Source organism: Pteropus medius, unplaced genomic scaffold (assembly GCF_902729225.1).
Source record: "Pteropus medius unplaced genomic scaffold, Ma_sr-lr_union100, whole genome shotgun sequence".
NCBI lineage: Eukaryota > Metazoa > Chordata > Mammalia > Chiroptera > Pteropodidae > Pteropus > Pteropus medius.
The window spans coordinates 3,850,377-3,873,089 of record NW_024345479.1 but is presented as its reverse complement, the minus strand read 5'-3'; the positions used below and the strand labels follow the sequence as shown (position 1 = coordinate 3,873,089).

The window sequence follows — 22,713 nt, the reverse complement described above, 5'->3', positions numbered from 1 at the left end:
TTTTTAAATAACTATCACCTTCTATCAACATAATTTCATAAAAGGAATATTTTGATGTCAGAAAATAGGAAAAACAAGTTTGGATTAGTTTCATATAGAATAATTATATAACTATGAAAATCACTTTGTAATTCTTATTTTTCTCATTTTACTATAGTCCTGAAAACTTTATGATGTTCTCTTGTATTTGAGAGCCTGCAGTGGATAAGGCAAAACAAATATCTTTTTAATATATAGGTAGAACTAATGCAGGATAAGTACATGGTCTCCGAGTTAGAAAGAGCTGGATTTGAAATCCACCTTCGTGATTTAGTAGTTATATGTCGATAGTTGCTTATCCTAACTGAATTTAAGTTCTTTTTCTTTAAAATCGAGATAGTAACAGTACCTACCTCTTAGTGTTGTTTTGAATATTACATGATATAATGCATGTAAAGTGGCCCAGTTTCTGGCACATAGTAAGCACTTGACAATCTTAGATATTACCATTATGACCACCTGGCCTCACCTCCTATCACGACCCTATAAGTGTCCTGTGTCTACAGATACACTAAAGTATATCTTTGAACTAAGGATACATTCTTACACATGTTGGCACATGCTTTTCTCTTTGCATGGACTTTGTTCCTTCCCCTCGTATGTCTGGCGAAGTCCTACTCTTCCTTCAAGATTCAACGCCGACCTCACAGTCTCAGTTAACACCCCTGTTGTCCTTCCTGCTGCATTGGCAGTCTTTCACGTTACCATAGCATTTTGCCAAACTTACACCAAGTGCTTTTTAAATTTTTTTACTTAATCTCAATAAGTAATTGAATAACTTAATGTTATAAAGAAATTTATATTTGGGGATTTATCACTTTTTATTCATTAATGCAACAACTCCATCGAGGATCTACTATGGCATGTAAACCTCTGCATAGGATATATTCCAATAACAGTAATGTAATATCCAAGATTTTGGAAGAGTTAGTTACTCTCTTCTTTTATTCTGTGGAATCTAGTGGAAGCATTAAAATAAATGATAATTTGTATTTTAATTATTTGGTTATATTCTGTCCCCTTCCTCTCTAGACTGAGTTCCTTAAGGGCAATTATCTTACTTCTTTTTGTCTCTCCAGAACCTAAAACTTTGAAGGTGCTCATTATATGTTTATTGAATAAATAAAGGAATATCAGAAAGCAATTTTAAAGAGCTTGATTGAACCTTGCTAACTCTATGGTTGGTCATATTGTCCCTGACTTTGAAAGAATACCATCATCCCATGCCAGTATAACTATTTAAAAAGCTGAACATATTTTCTGGTAGGTGCACATGAATTTTATCCTTCAAATTGTGTCTGCAGCTCCATCCAGGGGCCTGGGATGGTTTCCCTATTATATCAATGGATCATCCTAAGCCATTTCTTAAAAAACAACAACAACAACAACAACAAAAACAGTGGTCCCTTTAGCAACATACCAGACTGTTTTAAGAAAAATAGATCTTCTTATATGTTCAGGTATATGTTTTAACTATAGGATCATCATGAGTAAAGGAAGGGCAAGAACTATGATTTCTGGTCCAAGTACACACGAGACTTGCCTCTGGGTGATGTTATTTTGGGAGTGGAATGTCATCTTACATTTGCAGATGTGTTCTCAGTACCATGAGCTGGATTTGGGAGGTGAACACCGACATTCCCAGCCATCCTCGGTTTGGCTGCACTATTAAAAGCTGTGGTTCATAGGTGATTAAACATCTCTCTAATCAAGCTAGTCCCAATTTAACACATTGCACAGTAGCATCTTGGGTATTTGGCTGTTGTTACCTTAGCACTCTGCATTTTAGAGTTTTGTTGTAGTTGGTCTTGTTTTGGAGTTTGCTAGAAAATGGAGTCTATGAGCAACATTGATTAACTCACTAGAATAAAAGCTAACTTTTGAGACTGTTCAAACTTCTTAGTTACATGGCAAGTTAGGACACCCTTCTACTTTATAGACTTTTTACTGTCTTGATGCTTAATGCTCCATGGTCACACATTCTGTGATGCTCCCTAACTGTACACATTTTTGTTAATGTCTCAGTTTCTTTGTAGATCAGTGCCACCTCCCTAACTTCATCTCCCTTTGCTGCTCATTGCCACTTTTATATATCAACAATTCGGATATTCCCCACTTTTACATCTCTCTTTTTCTCATATATTGTTCCTTTATTCTTAGAGATCTCCTGTTCATCCTTCTAAACCCAGCTCTGTCTTTGTCTCCTCTGCAAAGCCTTCACTCACACACACACACACACACACACACACACACACACACACACACACACACGAAAAAACTAACATTTCTTGAGCTCTTGCTAAGAAATTCATATCGAGAACTACGATTCTTTTACAAATCTTACCTTGCTTAAGCCTCACAGAGAATTCTAAAATAGATATTATCCCCATTCTCAGGAAAAAAAAAAACAAGGCTAAAAACAGTTACAATATTTTCCCCAAAGCTTTATGGCAAACAATTGAAAGATCTAGGATTTAAACCAAGGCCCACTTGATTTCAAATTGATGCATGTTCTATATATATCACACCACTACTCATCTCCTTTATCTGTTTTGTATTAATGCATATGCCTATAATTTTGCTTTTTATTCATCTTGTGTGTTGTATTATTCATTTGACTGTCCTTCCTACCAGAAAAATAACTCCTTGGAAGTTAAATTATTTCTTATTTATCTTGATACTCTCCACCTCCGGGCTCTCAGAACATTACCTGACACATAACAAACACTGAATAAAGGTTTATAGGATTAGATTGAATTGCATTACAATTAAGTTGAACTGAACAATGTATTTACCTCAAATCTCAGAATTTTGTGTTTCTGATGATGTCTTGGGTTCTGGATGCCATTTCCCTCATGCCAGGTGACATGTAGCCTCAGCTATCTTAGCCACTGTCCATGTGTAGCCCTGTGCCAACTTCATCCTGAATGTCTTCCCATGATGTGACTGAGGAACACAGTCATTAACATATATAAGTTCCTAGAGGACTGTCTTTTGTTTCATATATTTACTGTAGTCAGTGGAGTATACTCAGTCTTTTAGGAATAATTAAAATAGTCTGTAGCTCTAATTAAAGTAGTCTGGATATTTTTAAGAAATCTATATATAAGAACAAGCTGAGTGTTGACATCAAGTTAATTGTGTTATTTTTAGAGGAGCTATCATTGGAGACAGCAGTATGGCACCCAATGCCTTTTTAATCCTCATATCTGGATATATAATGTTAAATAACTAGCATCTTGAGCTCTTAAGAGGAAAGGCATTAATGCATAAATAAATAAAGCTATTATAAAAACTCAGAAAATTATCTACATGCACTTGAATTAGAAGTCATATAGTTATTAAATCGCTAGCTATAGAGATGAATGCCCTTAACACCTTTCGCTGCTAAAAACAAATAACCAAACAACTTAGAACTCTTGTCATATAAGGCAGGTGGAGGGGAGCCAGGGAGAAAGTTGTTGGGCTTATAGAGTATTACAGTATTATATTTGATCTGTTTAAATTATAAACCGTTTTTGTTTTTACCAGAGGTCAGAAATTTTCCCCTTATTTCTAGTCCGTTTCTCCAAACCTTGGCCAAACAGGGAAGACACAGACCAGCAAAACCACACATCCTAGCAATGGAGTTCTTCCATTTTTATTTTATGTGAAGAGTCATCACTGTTTCTTCTTAATATCCTCCTTTATCTTAATTCCAATTGAACAATAAACCCCATTTTAAAGTAGCCCCATTTAATCTTCTGTAGCTGAAATGGGCTTTCTTTTAGATGAGCTGCCCAGAACTGGGGGCGTCCCCAGAGTGCGTCACCCACTAGCCACAACTGCCACAGAGTTCTCAGTGAAGGTGGAGCATTTCTTCTATAAAACTGATTCAGGAAGCGCTCACCAAACCAAGCTTCTCTAGTCTCTTACTGTTCCCCATGGTTAGGAATAACAAAAATGCAACCCTTGGAAATAAGGCACAATGACATACACAAGGACAAGTCCCAGCCGTGGGCACCTGCCAGGGAATCTGGCTCTGGATCATCTGTGAACCTAAGGAAAGGAAGACCAGGGAGCGGCTTTATTTGGAAATAACAGAAACTGTTGGTCAGGTTTTGTAAGCTGAAGTTCTGGAGTTAATCATTATTCTGCAGAATCCTGAATGATGTTTCTCATAGCTCTTCTACACAGGCAGGGTCCCCATGGGAGTCCTACTAACGGTCTTTTGTCAGGCACTATCAGCAGTATTGAGCCAACCTGAGCACCCTATTATTAATCCTTTTCTCCTAGTGACATGACAGCGATCGATGTCTGAACAAGCTATTGAAACTGTAGCAATCAAGTGGACTCCAGTTAATCCAATGGGATACTTACTCAGAGCCTATGGGAAGAGCAGGGAATTTTTTTCTAGCTCTCTACTATTCCCATATCCATCCATTCTATGCTGCTTTAATTTGGGTAAAGGTTGACATTTACCCAGGCCTGTAAAATACACAGGGAACCCTTACCGATGACTCAAATACATTCATATCACCTTTGCAGCCATCTGCTACTTCTGTAAATACACAAACTTGTGATCTTTATATAAATATTTGTGCCTACGTAAATACAAAGCAAGGACAATGAAACATTTATATGGAAAGGTACTCACCTGGTGATGTCTTGGGACTCACAGAAATCTATCAACAGTTACAAAGAGTAATATGTACAACACACAATTATCAGATTTCCCGTCCCCTATTTCAGTTAGAAGGACATCTGAAATGGTGGTGCCCCAACCTGGCTCTGCTTACAGATTCCTGGGTCCTATTCTCACAGATTGTGATTCAGTTAATCTGGGGAGATGCCCAGATTAGGTCAGTTCCAAGGGGACTGACCTAAGATAGCAGCTTTCAGGCTACATTCCACAGTGCTTTAGGGTTTCCTAAGAGCACCTAAGTGGTTTATAGGGTGAAACAAAGAGGGACAAGAGGGAAGGAGGCCTATAAGGACGGATCTGTTCTCAGCTTTGCTCGCAAGAACATCACTTTTGGCAACTCATCTCGGCTTCTTGGTTTAATTTCTCTGGCTGTAAAATTCATATCAGTAATGTATACCTTTATTCTACATGGATATTTTGAGGAGAATGAATAGGAGAGTATAAAGAAAATAAAGAATGATAAAGGATAAAGCCAACTCCCAATCAGTGCAGGATTCTATTAACATGGGGCTGTTCAGTCTCTGTCTAACCCACAGTGAGATGGGGCTTCCTACCTCATGGCCACTATCATGGCTCCTCGAGGCTGGGGACGGGGGCAGCTCTCCAGGCCGGAAGGATCTCGCGGATGCTGATCCTAACCCTCCCTTTCATTAGCTCTGCTTGCTGATCTTAGTATTCCTGCTCCTCCTTGTTTCTGTGGGATAGCCCTTCAAATATGACAGTTATCATCTCAGGCTAAAATTCCTCGCTTTCTTAAACTAGTCCTCAAGAGATTCATTTTCTAAAATTCTCTCACCTACATAAAGTAGTTGTGTAGTATCCTTCCTCAAATTATGCCAGTTGTTAATTTGCTTTGACTTTCTACACCTGAATTTCCCTGTTTTTCACTCTTTCTTCAGCATTTTTCTTTCAGCACATGCTTTCACAGCGAGCTATAGTCCCACTGCGTTATTAGTTGTTTCTGAAATAATAGTGTTAAGTATTGGTCTGAGAGAACACTTGGTGTGCAAAATTCCTCTCAAACATGGCTGCATGTTAGAATCATTTAGGGGAGGGAGTTTGTAAAAAATGTAAATTACTTCAATCAGAAATGCATTCTGAGATTCAGAGGAATAGGGGCAAGGCTCTGGAAAGTATACCTTTACGGTGCCAGGTGTTGCAAATGTTTAAGATCAGCTTAAAAAAATTTAAGCTGATCTTAAAACCACTGTGCATACACTAACTTGGAAACCCTAAATGGTTTAAAGAGGCTGGGACAGAAACCTAAATCCTGCCTGCATCTGCACCTTAACTGGCACGAGACCTGTGCATGTTACTCAAATTCTGGCGCCTTCTTTCCTCATCATCTACATCACACCCACCTCCTACATCGTGAGGATTACATAAAATAATACTTTAAGACACTTGGTTATCATAAAGGACTACATAATATCTTTTAAATACAAATGTATTTTTATACGAGGATCAGTCAAGTGAATATTTTATTATGCCTCTATTCTATTCCATTTTGATATATGTTTATATAATAAAAGTTTAGGATCTTATAGTCATATATGTTTATTCATTCATAGAGCAAATCTAAAAGATGATTATGTATCCTGTTTGTGTAAATGTGTGTGTTTGTTTCAAGTAGTCAATCAGCAAATCATTCTTTTGCTGGACATGATTTTGTTTGTCCCCATCCAGCAGTTCTGGAAGAATCTGCAGAAATAGACCTTCCAATTTAATACAAAGCAAAGCTGTGTTGATGCCCTAACCTGGCATGGACATGAGGAGTCATCTTCGAAGGTTCCCATGCAGACAGCAAGTTCTAAGAAACAGGTTTCAACAAGAAAATTGCCTGGTTTGTTATTTTTAATTTAATGAGGCTTGTTCCTGTAAAAATTGCAGGGCAGATATTCCAGGAAATCAGCATCTTTTTTTAGCCCTAGAGCAGACAGTCTAGTAGTGGCCACGGCTGGACAAGGGTGCCTGATCTACATTCCAGCCCATAGGGGCATTATTGAAAAGTGAGAAAGATTTTTCAGTTCAAGGTCTGAGCCTGGATGTTCTGCCCTCCCCACAGAGACTGTCAGCAAAGAGGCAAATTTCGAAACTAAGTTTTGTGACATGTTCATTTTCCACTACAAACTGGACAGAGCCCAAAACTCATTTCTCAGAGCTCCCTATCCAAGCACAAGATGAGGAATGGTCTTTGGTCATTAGCTCTTGGTTTGGAATAGCCCAGGGGTGAAAGAGTTGCTGTTGGATTTTATCTATCTAAAGAATAGTGTTTAGGTAAAATGTCTTCCTGGTGTTTTAATTGGGGAGAGGGTAGTGTTGGTGTTTAGCAAGAGGCAAAATATATATCCAAGATTAAGGTAGAAAGAGCTGTGGTGATGAGTTGAACCTATGAGTAAAAAACTGTAAATGTTTCATGACAACCAAAAAAGGTTTATTTTTGCCAACCTAGTTGATCCTTTCAGACAACCGATATCCATCATTCTTTTCATTCCCAAGTCTATGTAATCAAAATCAAAATAAAATATATATTTTTATATGACTACTTTAGAACTCTTACATGCTATGCTTTTTGGGAGCCTACAACATGCCTGGCAAAAATAAACTTTTTTTTACATCATTAGGAATCCCACCACACTGGCCTCCCCTTCAGCCCAGATCTATGGTGCCTACTTTTTCCTCCGGTTTCCTAAAAATGGCTGAAAGCTGGCCTTAAACCCCAGCCAGTAAACTAAAAGTCTTGACTATGAGTTCTGACATTCACTAGCTGTGTGACCTCGACAAGTTACTTAATCTCTCTATGCCTCAGTTTCTTTATCTATATAGTGGGAGAGTGCCTGCCTCATATGGTTGTTTTAAGAAACAAATGACAACAACTGGCACATAAACGGAGTCTAATAAATGTTAGCCAGATCGTTTCCCCAGTTCCATCACAGTATCTAGTTCAACGCTTAAATTATGTCTACCTTTGTCTACATGTTAGATAACGATTTGAGAATCTAACACAGTCCTGCAGCAATATCTGAATGATGCTCCAAAAGCAGAAACCAACCTAGAGAAGCATCTGTTGCTAGCTCTGGCTGGATGTCAGAAAACATTTAGGGCTATTTAAGTGTCAGTATCCTCTTTGGGAGGTTTATTAACAACACAAACGTTCTATATCTTGTCCTTGAGCTGGGCACAATACACCAGTGAAAAACTTTTTAAGTTTTTTAGAGACAGACTTTTCCTTAGTGAGTTAGAAAGATTTCTCTCTTCTCTTCCCTTCTTTTTTCTCTTCCTCCTCCTCCTCATCCTCCTTCTTCTCTCTCTCTCTTTCTCTCTCTCTCTCTCTCTCTCTCTCACTATTTATATGATGATGGTTCCAGCAACTTAATATTGAATCACATCAGTGTTTCTGTACACCTAAGCCTACAACTTAATTCTAAATATTAAATATTAGTCATAATATCTCTGCTACTCATTAATGCTAGAAACATACTTTGAAGCTATGATGGAATTTATAGTTCCAGTATTTTTCTTTCTTTAACCAACATTTCTATAGTGCTTACTGTGTGTCAGACAGAATTCTAAGCACTTTTCAAACAGTAACTCATTTCATCCTCATAACAACCTTATAAGGTAGATATTATTAGATTACTCCCATCTTACAGGCATAGAGAGCAATTTGCTCAAATCTAAAAGCTAGTAGGTGGTAGAACCTGGATTTAGAGCAGGGCCTTTGGTTCAGAGTCCATGATCTTTACCACCACTCTCTACTGACCAGTAAACTTCACTACTTCCAGTTCTCAAAACAAAACAACAAAAAAATCAAAATAAATTTCTCTTTGAGATTGAATTATTGAGTCTCCTCTCACTTGATATAAATTTCCAAAGTGCCAATATACTCTGCATTATATAAAATTCGTAACACAGAGTGTTAATGTGCAATCAGCATTTATTAGTGGTAATGATGATACATAAAATTTAGGTTTTAAAATGTTTTCCAGTTGCTGAAGCCCAGGTGACAGGCTTCCCAGGTAGAAACAAAGGAAGATCTGATCATTTTAAAATTGGGAAGGAGCTATGTACTCCTAAGGTCTATCTCACCTGTTCTACAGATCAAAATGCAGATAGAACAAATAAATGACTTGCCCATCATTGCATAACTACTTAGTAGCAATGCAGGGACTAAAGCACAGGACAAGAAATGAATAGGGGCAGTTGAGGGAAACAGACCTGCTGGAAACTCTCAGTTTCTCCCAAGCCAGGGCTCTCTCCATTATATCATGTTCCCTCTCCATCTACAGAAACTGGAGTAAGGCTCAAAGGATCACACCAATCTCAGAAGTCAGAGTAGGGGAAAATCTAGAATCCAAGTTGTTAAGTAGGGCTTGAAGAATTAGCCTGTGCCAGAATTCAAAGCAAGAAGACTTTGAAGAGGCAGGGCAAGGTCAGGCTAAGAAGAAGATGCATTGAAGGGTGAGATAAGACAGGTAACTCAAGACCAGGTAAACGAAAGGTGAAGAGGTAGGAAGGAGTAATTAGAATTGCAATAACCTGCCCATTTCAAGACCCAGATGCCTAAGAATGTTTCAAACCTGGGAGAAGATGCATGCTCACTCTAAATGATACATCCCTTTTGAACGATAAGCATCACATTTACCATGTATATTATTACAGAACTTTTCAACAAGGTCAGAAACACCAGAACCAAGTTTAATGTCCACTTAAAAAAAAATAGATGAGATTATGGGTTACTACAACTCATCTATGAGATCTGTGTACAGTAAGCCTCTCAGTATCTTAATTTATCTGCCAGCAAAGACTGGAGGACTGAGCTGATTCAGCTGGGAATTGAACCTGTGGTTCCAGGAAGTCTAGATATTTCAAACCTCATACTTAGTCCATTAAGATTTCCCCTCCAAGAACATAATGTAGTTAAAGTAGACTAAGGTATCTTTAGTACAGAGAGTGGATTTTATTTCCACTTTGGGAATTTCTGATTCATAGTAGGGAGAGATATAGATGAAATTCACCTACAGTAGTGCCTATGGAATAATGCATGTATGTCAACATACACTGTCACTTTTCTGATTTACGGTTAAGAAGAGAAAAACCATCTTGGGGGAAGAACAGATTATGAATGCATTTGCTAAATGGGGCTTCAAACATATCTCCCTTCTCTTATTCTTCCTAAAGACTCGCTCTTGCCTCTATCGATAAAAAAGAATAAATAATACTTACCCAGAGAATCTAAAGAGGGACCACAGATTTTACACATCTATCAGGTGGGTCAGTTTATTTGGGGGACAGTAGGGGAACATCCTGTACCATTACAGGCTGTCAGCCGCAGAATGTTTACTAATAAGCCTAGCCATTAAGTTGGGTCAATGATGGATGGTCTGTGTTCCCCTACCCTGGCCTGGCATGTGCTGTGATACTCACTGACCAGCAGCAGCTGTTGTACTAGCTGCCTTGTTAAGGGTCTTGCCAAGTGACATCAGCTATACATCACGCTGGCTGATACCTTTGATTATTTGGACAGTTCCTGGCATGATGAATCGCTAGGATTGATCTGCCTTTTCTCGCACGTCCTAGTCAGTGTTCTTTAACCATCTCTCTCAACTCCTTAAGTTAAGGGCCCTTATTACAGCTCTTTCAGATGTATGTACCTTATACCCTCTTCAATTTAAAGGACATGCTCATTTTAGTATTCATAATGAGAAATTGGGATGAGGCTGAAGAAAACAAGTGCATTATAGTTAGAACAGGCAGGCAGGGGAAACAGCAGTCACTCTCCTGAAGCCAGTAAAACAAGGAGAAAAAGCTTTTTACCATGGGCATCAAGGGCTCAGCAGCTTTCATTACTGAGGTCATGGACCTTCCACATATTCCATGTGGTACAAATTAAATTTGAATGCTGTGGGTAACCTGAACAATGCCTTCTATTTATAAGATCTCTTTCTTCCAAAAGTAGAAATCATTTTGCACACAGTATCTCAAGCATCACCATATTTCTGTAAAAGAAGTTTTATCATCTTGATTTCACAGAGGAAAAAAATGAGCACAGAGGGGCTATATACCCAAATCTATTTGATAAATAAATGTGTGGCAATATCAATAATGGGACCTAAAATCTCTGACTCCCTGCTATATATTAAATTCTTTAACTCATTGATTTATAAAATGTTTATTAAGCACCTACTGTGTGTGCCAAGAGCTGAGAATACAGAGAGCCTCTGTGGGACAGCCCTTAACTCATTCAATCCCATTTAATTCTACGTGACTGTTAGTGAGAAGGAAGTATATGGAAATATACTATTTTTCTTTAGAGAATTTATATTCATGTATTAGAAATACAAGTACTATTCCACTTCACCTTGAATCAGCCAGAAGCCATAGTAGACTGACCTTCTCTATTAAATTATAAATTCCTGTGTAGTAAAGAGATTGTTCCATATAGTTCTTTTCAAAATTGTTGAAATTAAATAGATTCAAATATGGCTATATAAAAGCTGTAGTTTTCAAATGTGTTCTAGTACACTTGGCAAAACCTCATCAAATATATGTTTAATTCTTTTATGGAAACAATTCTACTAACATAAAATATGACAATATTATATACTATAGTATAAACTTCCAACCAGGGGTATACCCATCTCCTCTCTCTCCCAAAAAAAGGCCCCTGAACTAAGCATGATCACAGTAGTCTCCAAAACTTCCCATTAGTATATTATTTTACTATTTCTTTTTTGGCTACCATAAAAAAAAAAAGTGATAAAAATAACTCAAGCTTTAAGAGAAAATTATGGAAGAAAATTTTAATTTTGATAACACTTTCTATTAACTAGGTATAGATATACCACATTGTTCCAGAAAGAATCAAAGGCAAGAACTAATTTATTTATTAAGAATTATTATTCTGTTTGAAAATGGAATCGCTCAGTCAATAGGAGAGCAGTTGTAGAACAACTGTATATAAATCACCTCCATTGCTAGGAAAACGCTGGCGTTATCTGTCTTCGCTGACTGAAAACTTCCAATGACTCTGCATAACTGAAAAGAAAACCGAATTATCGGAACTTCTTGGCTTGACTTTTGAAGTCTTTCGTAGCTCATCTTCAACTCAGAATAAATGCCAAGTGTGCTTTCTAGAACACACCCACACCTCCACACCCAGCAAAAGCTCTGGGCTTCAGGCAAGTTCCCGGCAGCCAAGGACATGCCATACTCAGCATGGGCTTCCAGGCCCTCGCTCTTGCTGTTTCCGTCTAGAAAACTCAGCCTCCACCCCCGTGCTGTCTCCCACAGTCCCTTCTCCACAGTCTGTGAGCACCACCTCCACTGAACTTTAAGTGTTGATTTTGTCATCTGATCATATACTTTCTAATGTTGTTATTAATGATTTCAGATATTCAGCTTACCACACGATGACCAGCTCCTAGAGGCCATCTGCCTTTCCTCTCGGTCCCTGGCACAGTTCTTGTACATGCCAGTGGGATTCAAGGGAAGAAGATTGACTCTGAGTAAACTCTTTACCATCAGTCAGGATGAGCCCACAAAAACTGGTTAAATTGGCTTATTTTTTAATAAGATGTTATTTTTAAATACATGTGATCGTTCTAGACTCGATTTGGGGAAATTTGCAGAAATTTCTTTCTTAGACCCATTTAGCAGTTCTGTGGCCTGGCTTATGTTGATATATATGCACACAGGACATTTGCCCCACACTTCTGTTTTCAGCAGCTTGTAGATGCATGCAACAAGGACACTGCTATATATACTGTGCCGTATATAACGTGGAAATTCAGTAGTAACTAGGAAAGTGTCCAGAAGATAAGGGATTGGTCATATAATTCAGAGAACTGCACTGTTACATGTAACTGAGCACCGTGGTTTGGCTGTGCAAGAAAGCCACTCCAAAGAAGTTAGAAACCTGAAATTGGAAGGGCCTTAAATTTCCACATACTGTAATTATTTCTCTTACATAGGTCTTTATGAAGCATAAATCTATTTCTTATTCTTTAGACCTTAGTTGCTATGATTCAGTTCCCATTTACCAAGCAAAAATCAGCAATTTTTAGAGTACTGATATCTCCAAAACCACATGGGAATTGAGTTAAAACTTAGTTGCACTTTAACACTGAAGAGCTTGATTTTAAACTATGCAGCTTTCAAGAGGAAGCATTAAAACGTTTTTCTATATGCACCTCCTATTGTAGCTAGTAAATTTTTCAGTCCCTCCCCACCCCCTAAAAAAAAAAAAACCCAAGGCAGTGCAATTACATCTCTGGAATACGGTTTTTCTTAGCATCAGAAGGAGTGTGGGAGTATGAAGGAAGATAATCAATGGGAAGAAAACTTCTAGAAAACTCTAGATAATAGCTAAAACTATTATTGACTTGCATTTGCTTGAGAAAACTTTTTTTATCACATTTGCTAAAGATTTCCTCTACACCCATCTCCTTTTGCCTCAGCTTCACTCCCTAAAGGCCCTTTGGTGAGTCCCTCTACTTCTCAAAGCTCGTGAGTGCCTGTGGCAACTTGATCTCTGAGCCAGTGTTAAGACTTCCAAGTTATCATTTAAGTCCACATTTCTAGCACCGTCAATATTGCAGTTGGTTGGGTTTATTATAATAATTCTTTATATTTACATACCATATCCCATCCCAGAATCACTATGATTTATAGATGTTAACCAGTTGGGCTTTCTCCCTCCTTTTATCAGGAGGAGAAGGCAACAGAGATTTACAGAGAGGGAAACTGGCTACGGATGTTTCACTATTGATAAGTAAGTTTAAAACTAGACCCTAAAACGTGCAGTTCTCTCTATACGTATTATTAACAATACAGTGGAGCTAATATTTTTAACACTTTCTCTTACCAAGCATTATACTAAGTTCTGTGAAGAGCAGATTTTTAAACAATTCTACCATTCCACTGTCGAACTGAAGAATATTGCTGGAAAGACATCTCAAGGGATCTTGTGATCAGTCCACCTGCCAGATGTTTTTCTTTGCTTTAAAGATATCCAGAAATTCTGATTCCACAGTTATTTAACTTCTTGATCCAGAAATTCCTCTAATATCCAGCTGAACTGGTTCCTATTTTAATTTAAGCCACACAAACAGAATAGCTGGTTAGCACCCTCCTTATAAAACCTCGGATATAATGCACTATACAATACTCGAGGTGTAAACCAAATCAAAGACATCCAGACTAAAACACACAAATTTTTTGACTATGCCTATGTAATGTCTCTGAATTTTTAAAATAATTGTGTAGTTAATTTCACTCAAGGAGAAACTGCGTCAGTCATTCTTCCTTTGTTTCCTAGTATTTCAGAAGTTGACAAAGACATTAATTAATAACTATACTGGTAGCTTTGTGTTAACTTTTTTATAGCAGTATATTACACATACAGAAAAATGCCCATTATAAGAATAGAGCCCAGTGACTTTTTTAAACACACTCATGTAATGAACACACTCTTGTAATCTCCACCCAAATCAAGATATAGAACATTATCAGCACCCCGGAAGCTTCTCTCTGTGCCCCTTTACAGTTATTATCTCCCCAAAAGTAACTACTACTGCTAACTTCTATCGCCAGATTAGTTTTGTCTATATTTGTACTTCATATGAACAGTCATACAATATATATTCTTGTGTGTCTGGATTCTTTCATTCAGCATTATGATTATGAGAACCATCCATGTTTTTGCATATAGCAGTAGTTCCTTTGTTCTCATTATCGTATAGTATTTCATTTATTCGTTTCATTTCATTCTATTATAGGTAGACATTTGGGTTGTCTCTGCTTTGGAGGTATTATAAATAATGCTGTGGAAAACATTCCTATACCTGTCCTTTGGTGCACTTATGTTGGCATTTCTGTCGGGTATTTACTTAGGAGAGGAATTACTGGGTCAGAGGGGTCAGCCTTTGTAGATATTGCCAAATAGTTTTTTAGAGTTTCTACCAATTTATGCTCCCACCAACAGTGTGTGAAATTTCCGGTTGCTCCCATCCTCACTGACACTTAGTGTTGTCAGTTTTTCTTAATTTCAGCAATTCTTGTGGGTAGCTATAATAGTTTGTACACTTGAAATAAACCAGCTGCCCAGATGGATTAAGGCCTTGAGAACATCCTTTTTTCCCTACTGCTGTTGTACTTTTGCCAGTGAATCACAGGAACATCCGCACACGGTGAGAAATAAAGTGGTAGCCTAGCCCTCATCTGCACGACTGTGAACTGCATGACTTTCGAACTGAGATTCTAGCCAGAACAGACTGGAAGACACTGTATGTAGCCATGATAACCTTTTCTTTTTTATTAAGGACCCACTTAGCTCTTCGCGGAGCTGCAGCAGACAGCCTAGAAAAGCAGGTCATGACTTTATGACTATACAATGCTAATCTCATCAATAACAATTCGAAGAGAAAAAAAAACAAAAAACAGAATTTAAATAACTAGGTTATCATACCAACCCACAAAAGTATGAAAGTTAGGTTGAGAACAGCTACATGTGTTTTTTTTTGCAACATACATATGACTGACGTGATCCCATTCTCCACAATATATATTCAGATGGAGTTTTAAATTGGATGCTGAAATCCAAAGAGAGGAAGGTTAATCACCTTGAAGTGTTTTGAAAATACTAACCAATAAACAGTCATATCAGAGGCAATTAGGCAGAATTTGTGCAGTACTTCAAGCTGGACACATAAGAGTTTTTAAAAGATTTGTGAATGATAATTCCTCTTTTTGTCAACAAGAAATTCAAGTTTAGTGACCAGCTTTTTGCCAGTGAGAAGTGAATAGTACAGCTCACTTTAAAATCAAATGTCAAACTCCATATACTTCCCACCTTGGTTTTGTTTCATTTCTTAAAAATGGAACAGAATTTTCAATAAATACAGAGATACAAAGGCTGTCTGAATAACCTCATTAGTATTGAGGGGATTCTTACCTATTGGAAATCTGTATGTTTTGCCCAAAAACTTGAAACAGGGAGCCCTTTATTGATAATTCTGGAAACTCAGAAATTAGACATATGCTGTTAGATAAATATAAATCAGAAATTGTATTATTATTTTTTTAAAAGGTTAACTTTTCTCTAAATCTGACTTTTTCCACGTTCCCACCATAAGATGTATGTGTGTACATTTCTTTCTGCTTTGTGTTCTGATTTCATATGGCTACCCCTTTAAGGGTTTTTTAAATCTGCAGCCCCCAAAATATTGGATTATTATGGAAACAAGGTGCAGTATTTCAAGCATCATGCCACAATAAAAGTAGTAGGTTAATGATTTTCTTTCTCAGTTCAGATACCAGAAGCCCAAGTATTGATTGCCTGTTTCTTTTGCCTCCTGTCCTCTGATGAAACTACACTTTTGACACAGAGGTACAAGAAAATGTGCCCTTTCCAGTATGAGATCTCTGTAAATGTCATTTACACAGCCATTGTTTTATAATTCTATGTTTCGTTGGAGTAGCACAGAAGCCCTTCAGTGAGTGGAAAGAAGGCAGTGTTTAGATTTAGAACTCACTGGAACAACTAAGTTCCATTATTTTGCTAAGGCCAAGTAGCATTCTAAAAATAGGACTCCTTTTCATAGTGGCTGAAATTGCTATTATTAGAATTGACTGAATGATAAGGATTTAGATAACAGGAGGTTTCATGAAAGGTTGTTGGGAATATTGATGTTGGGTTTGGCAAGCAAAGAGAGGTCGTAAAATCACTGTGAATATTAGCATTTATGGGTGAGAAGGGTTGGTTGGTGGCATGAGCTGAAGCTAAGCTGGAGACCCAGAGGTAACAGCCGGTTCCCTGCATGAGTCCTCCTCCTGACCTGTAACACTCTTGCTGTCTCAGCTCCAGGTCTCTGATTCCAGCTGCCAGCAAATGATTTGTGATTTTGTTTAAGGATAACTATTGGCGGTAGCCTCGCTTGAGGCCACCAAACTCATTTCACTTGTGCCCTGAACCAAATTTGATCCCAAAGGTGGAGAGCTTGTGTATTAACACAATGTGACACTTATTACCTTCCTCCTCTTCTGTGAAATCAGTTTATCTAAGACCATCTCACACAAAAGACCTGAGAAAAACAAGTCATACACAAAGCATTCACTAATGTCATAATAAATGTAATCAGTGCACCTATGGCTTTTCAAGCTGTGAACCCCGTTTCACATAATGTAGCCTTTTTATTTATTTCCAATAGCTTTCCAATCAGTCAGTACTAACGTCCTTTTTCTAACCTCGGATCATGTTCTAATAATCAGTTTTGGTGCTTTTATTGGCCTCCAAGGTAGTTTGAGCTGTTAAAATCTTTCTTTTAACAAGTTACCCTTTGATAAGAGATGTTTCAGGGGGCTCCATATCTCTCTTACCTTTGCCTAACCTTTTCTAGACAGACACAAAAATCGTAGGTGATACAGACCCTAGCAACATCGTCTGACCCTGCCATTAAAATCCACTTGGACATAGCATCACCTAAACCTTCTAAAAATGCCAAGTCATACTAGGTCAGAAGAGAGAGCATAGAGTCTATACCAATAACTGCATGCTCTTGCATTTTATGAAAAATTAAAATGGCTTGGTATTACGAAAGTAGCATTCTTCCCGCTGCTCGGTGGTTTACTTATCTTTTGGCGATGAAATACAGAAAAGAGAATATTTTCTTTGTATTCTCCATTTTGTTTACATGTGCCTCAGTCTCTACCGTTCCGGCCCAGTTTATGCCCCAGAGAGATGAAGCTGGCCAACTGTCATTGTTATCCCACACCGCTGCAGCTGATCCCATCAGAGAACAGTCCTCCTAGAGACCCATTCAGAAACTCCTCTTTTGCTCCTGTTTGCATCAGCCTGTCCAGGAGACAAAGTCACTGGGAGACCCTTGAGAAGACAAGTCTTTTCTTTTTGCTTCCTGCTTGCTTTCTATTGATTGTCCCTCAAAGAAGGGTAACTGATTTAGCGGTAACTGAAAATGATTTGGATAGACTATAAAGGAAAAAAAAAAATGATATCCGTGTGGAGAAGTCAATACTACACACCCTTTTCAAACTTGGCAGAAACATTTAAGTTCTGAAGTATTTCAGGTTAAGAAATAAAATGTGTGATGAGAGATAGGCTACCTGAGAAATATTTTAGGAAACCCAGACCTCAGTTCTTTCTTACCACATGAAATGCTGAAAATGGAATTTCTGCTCACTGCATTGAATTTTCAAGATTTTAATTTCTTAGAAAGTTTTAAATCTGATACATGTCGTATTTGCCAATTTGTCAACTAAAGTAAATGTATTTCGGAGAATATCCGAAAAAAGAAATGTCAAAATTTTTCTTATTTATTTATTTTATGGTGACATTGGTTAACGAAATCTAATAAATTTCAGCTGTACACTTCAATAATAAGGCATATATATATATATCTACACCGTGTGTTCACCTCCCATAGTTAGATTTCTTTCTGTCACCACATATGTGACCCCCTTTACCCCGTCTACATCCTCCCACCCCTCTCTCCCTACCCTTTGGTAACCACTAGTCTATAGTCCGTGTCCACGAGTCTCTGTTTGTTTATCCTGTTCATTTGTTGCTTTTAGGCTTATATCTCACATATAAGTGATATGTGATTTTCAACTTTTTCTGTCTGGCTTATTTCGCTTAATATGATTATCTCGAGGTCCATCCATGTTGTTACAAATGGCATTAGTCCATCTCTTCTTACGGCTGAGTAATATTCCGTTGTATATATGTACCACAGCTTCTTTATCCAATCATCTATCTGTCATAGGACACTTCAGTTGCTTCCATGTCCTAGCCACTGTGAATAATGCTTCTATGAACATTGGTGTACAACTTTCTTTTCAGATATGGGTTTTCAGGTCTTTGGGGTAAATACCCCAAAGTAGAGGGATTGCTAGTTCATATGGTAGATCAATTCTTAGTTTTTTGAGGAACCTCCATACTGTTTTCCATAGTGACTGTACCAATTTGCAGTCCCACCAGCAGTATATGAGGGTCAAAATTTTCTATTTTAAGAATAGTCACAGTATTGAGTACTTTGAGCAAATCCATGTAGCATAAATAGTTCTTAAGACTTACCAGAAACGTGTTAGATGTTATTTCTATTTTATGTGCAAGGAAGGTAAGTAGTATCTTTACTGTTACCACACAATATATCAATGAGACATTGTTAAGATAGAACCTAACTTATAAACTCTTTATTTAGGAGTTTTTCCCATAATGTCATATTGCTTCCAATAACTCAAACAAAATCAAGTTATTGCTGGCACCATTTTCTTTAGAGTGCCAAAGACAGAATTGACTCCTTTCTGAGAAATGTTCAGAGTTATCCAACCATTGAGAGGTTGCCAGAATTCGGACTGCCAAGGAAAACACATGCCTGACATTTTGCTAAGGTCCCCTCTGCAGGTTTCCTCTCTGTGGTAGTGATGTGAACCCAGCAGCTGAAATTAAGGCCATTTCAGACAATGCATAGGTCAGAGATGGAATCAACAAAGCAATATTCTAGGAACCAGTTGTTTAAGTTCAGAGAAACAGACCTGGGAGTGGAGGACTCTGTGGAGGACTGTCGTTAGGCTCAGGCGGGGCTCTTCTGCAAGGTGAGCTGGCCCTGTTGGTACTCATCTTGTCCACAGTGGAAGGAAAGAAGGACAACTGTCTCAAATCAGAATTGGGGAAAGCTGGTGGTGGGGCTGGGGCCACCTCTGTCTCAACCCTGATCTAATACTGCTTCCCTGTGGAGAAGTCTCAGAACTGCAGCTCCCCTCGGTGGGCCCTTGCCTCTCAACACTCGCCTCTGCCTGGACTAGGTATCTGATGAGAGCAGTAAAAAATAAAATAAAAATCGCTGCTGTTAAGAGACTCAGCAAAAAAAAAAAAAAAAGGAAAAGCCACAGGGAGTGCTCTTGTCCCGAATCCAGAGGTGTCTCTGACTGTAGGCCGGCTTCCTCGCCCCTCCCTTTTACACACCTTTAAAAAAGCCCAAAGCCTCCATCTGCCCAGTGGTGTTCCTTTGGTTCCTTTCACAGAACTATGTTCTGACTTACGCCCTTGGAAATCCAAATAAATTGGTAAAACTGCCTAAATTTTCTCTGTATTTTTCTTCACAAGAACTAAATCACAATGCTCTGGCCAACATAGAGGTTTCCACATCCGTCTCTTTATGAATGCTATTACAACTTCCTGCTTATCCTCCGTACCCACCCAAAGGTATTTTGGCGGCAGTCATAGGCATTAAGAAGGACACTCTTACCCCATCCCCCAGCCATCCTTCTTTGTAGGACATTAGGACATTAAAACACATTTTTGGTATATATCTATAGCTGCCTACTTTATTTTGATATACAAACAGCATTGTAGGAACATTATAGTTAGTATGGTGGTTCCGTTTTCCCATTTCTTTACATTTTAGGAATGGGGGAAAGCTCAGACTCTCTTAATTAGTAAAGCAGTCAGAAGCTAAGGAAAAGGTATAATGATTACATTTTGATACTTTTTAGAGGAAATGAAGAAAAGGGTGGTAAATTCTTTGGGCTGGTCAGTGGTATTTTCCAGGGAATATTTGAATCAGAAAGTAGAAAGGAAGTTGACAGTGTAATTCACATTCCACAGAGAACCTGTGACCCTTTTTCTTCCTCTTCTCTCCACCCCTGTCAAAGGCTCCAGGGTGAAAGCTGTAAGTTGAAGAGGACAAGCCATCAGCAGAGGGTAACTTATGATGAGAAATAAAAATATTTGGATTAGCTATAATACCAAGCCAGTGATATTTACAAATTATTAAACTGCCATTCTTACATCAAACGCTTTTTCTTTTATGAAATGCTAAGCTGTACTTTCAGTTTGTTTCAAACTGTCAGGTCCATTATTTGATGTTCCTCTATGTTTGTTTATCTTAATTAAGATGTTGAATCAATCATTTTTACTTTCTCTCCCCAAGAGCAGCAGCCGGCTCCGAGTCAGAATGAGGTCCGGCCACCCTGGAGCCTGTGCAGGTGCCGAGCTCGTTTGTTCACAGAGGGATGAAAACATACACACACACACACATACACACACACACACACTTGTTCTCCGGGTTATGTGGACAGACTGACAGACTTTTGATAAGAGGGGGAAATGTCTTCCTGTAATGTGATATGACATTTCTATCTAAAACAAGTAAAAGTAGTCACAAATGTTATTCCCGTTTTGGAGATGATTTTCTTCTACAACATCATGACAACTCGCCATGGAGTGGGAAACACTGAGATGGGGTTGGAAATAGGACACAGAATATGGTGTCTGGGATCAAGCATGAAGTAGGAAATGAAGATCTCTGAACCCCACCCAGTCTGTGATTATGACCATTGTTCTCGCCACTCTAGCTTTCTTTTTCCATTCCTGATGTCACAGTTCATTTTCCATGCTTCTGGGTCACAGTCTTCTGAAAGTAGGATGGCTAATTGTTAGAGAGACCATCTCATATCCAAACTACTTTGTATTCCTCTTTGTATAAAGATACTTCTGGTCTACGGCCATGCTACCCTGAACAAGCCCAATCCCGTCTGATCTCGGAAGCTAAGTAGGGTCGGGCCTGGTTAGTACTTGGATGGGAGACCACCTAGGAAGACCAGGTGCTGTAGGCGTAAAAAATTGAAATAAAAAATAATAAGGGATTGTAAGCTGACAAGGTCCTTGCAGTCTGTGAGGTCAACCAAGGGTTGCCTCACCTAAAAAATAAAAAAATAAAAGATACTTCTGGTCCACCAACTCTGTCTAAGGACCTTTCCAGGATTTTTCCAACAGTACAGACACCCACTCTTTCCTACTTGATCTCCCTTTTAAGAAATATGCACTCCTTCAAAACAGCTAGCCAGGGATAGAGAAGCAATTATGTAGACATGGAACCGATTTTTCCTCTGCACACCCATCAGCCCATCTAGGGATAAAACCTGTGACTTTGGTCTCATTGGCATTATGCCCTATCTAACTGAGCTAACTGGCCATACAATTCAATCAGCTGGACAAATACACACAAGGAAAGAGAACATGACTATTGGATGATTTAGGAAGATCAGATGGGAAACGAAGCAGTGCTTTACTTTTAAAACCATCCTCGTCGATGAAGCAACCCAAACACAACCATAGAGTTAAACAGATTTCTTGTATTTTAGATCACATGCTTTTGAGCAGCATTGTCTGGTTGTACTCTCAGATCTGTCGCTGATTGGAAGATACTGACACATCTGTAACCCTAGAGTTATGCACTTGGAGTCAGGGGAGGGTACACCTTTTCATTGATCAGGGTCTTTTTTAAACACATCTAAGCAGAATTAGTATGTGAGATTAATATTAACATTTCTCCTAGTTAGCACTATGAGGACCAGCAGCTAGTACAGAAATCCATGGTCTCGCATGCTGTTCTGCTCCTGACAGATTACAGAGGTTGACTCCAGGAACTCAGGCAAGAAGGCGCGCGTTCCAGTCCTTCATTAGGCAGGAGGTGGACTTTCGAATCACATAATTCCAAGAGGAAACATAAGCTTTCAAAAGACAAACCAAGCACTTCATTTATTTGAGGCCTCTGTTATGACTCCTGGGCCACAGATAGCTACTTTCAACAAATTCTCACTCTTCATTAGTGGAAAGCACATTCCTCTAATCACCACGAATGACCCAACACCTGAAGTTATACTGAAGTTAAACAGTCTTCTCTTACCACACTCATTTGCTGTCTTTCCGGTGGGATATTCTAGGTTCATAAGGTGACAGCCAGTACTTGTTTAGCTGTGCACACAGTCCCTGGTGTGGCTAAGACGCAAGCTTGCCCCCAAAATCCATTCTCCCTTTCTTCTGCATTCTTAGATGGGCTTATGGCTACCCAGAATAGCTCCCTGCTTCCTTTCCTCCCTGGCAGCTGGATTCAGATATATGACTTAAGTCTGGCCAGTGGAATATCAACAGGAAGTGTCAACTTCTAGGGTCACACACAAGTATCCTT

At 38.5% G+C, this 22,713-nt stretch overlaps 1 protein-coding gene and 1 pseudogene across 1 annotated transcript in view; both read left to right on the top strand.

Moving 5' to 3' along the window:
- Positions 1-22,713, top strand: part of SKAP1 (src kinase associated phosphoprotein 1) — a 245,162-nt gene that overhangs the window by 161,745 nt on the left and 60,704 nt on the right. The window lies entirely within an intron of this gene.
- LOC120611328 (uncharacterized) lies at positions 21,240-21,358 on the top strand (annotated as a pseudogene).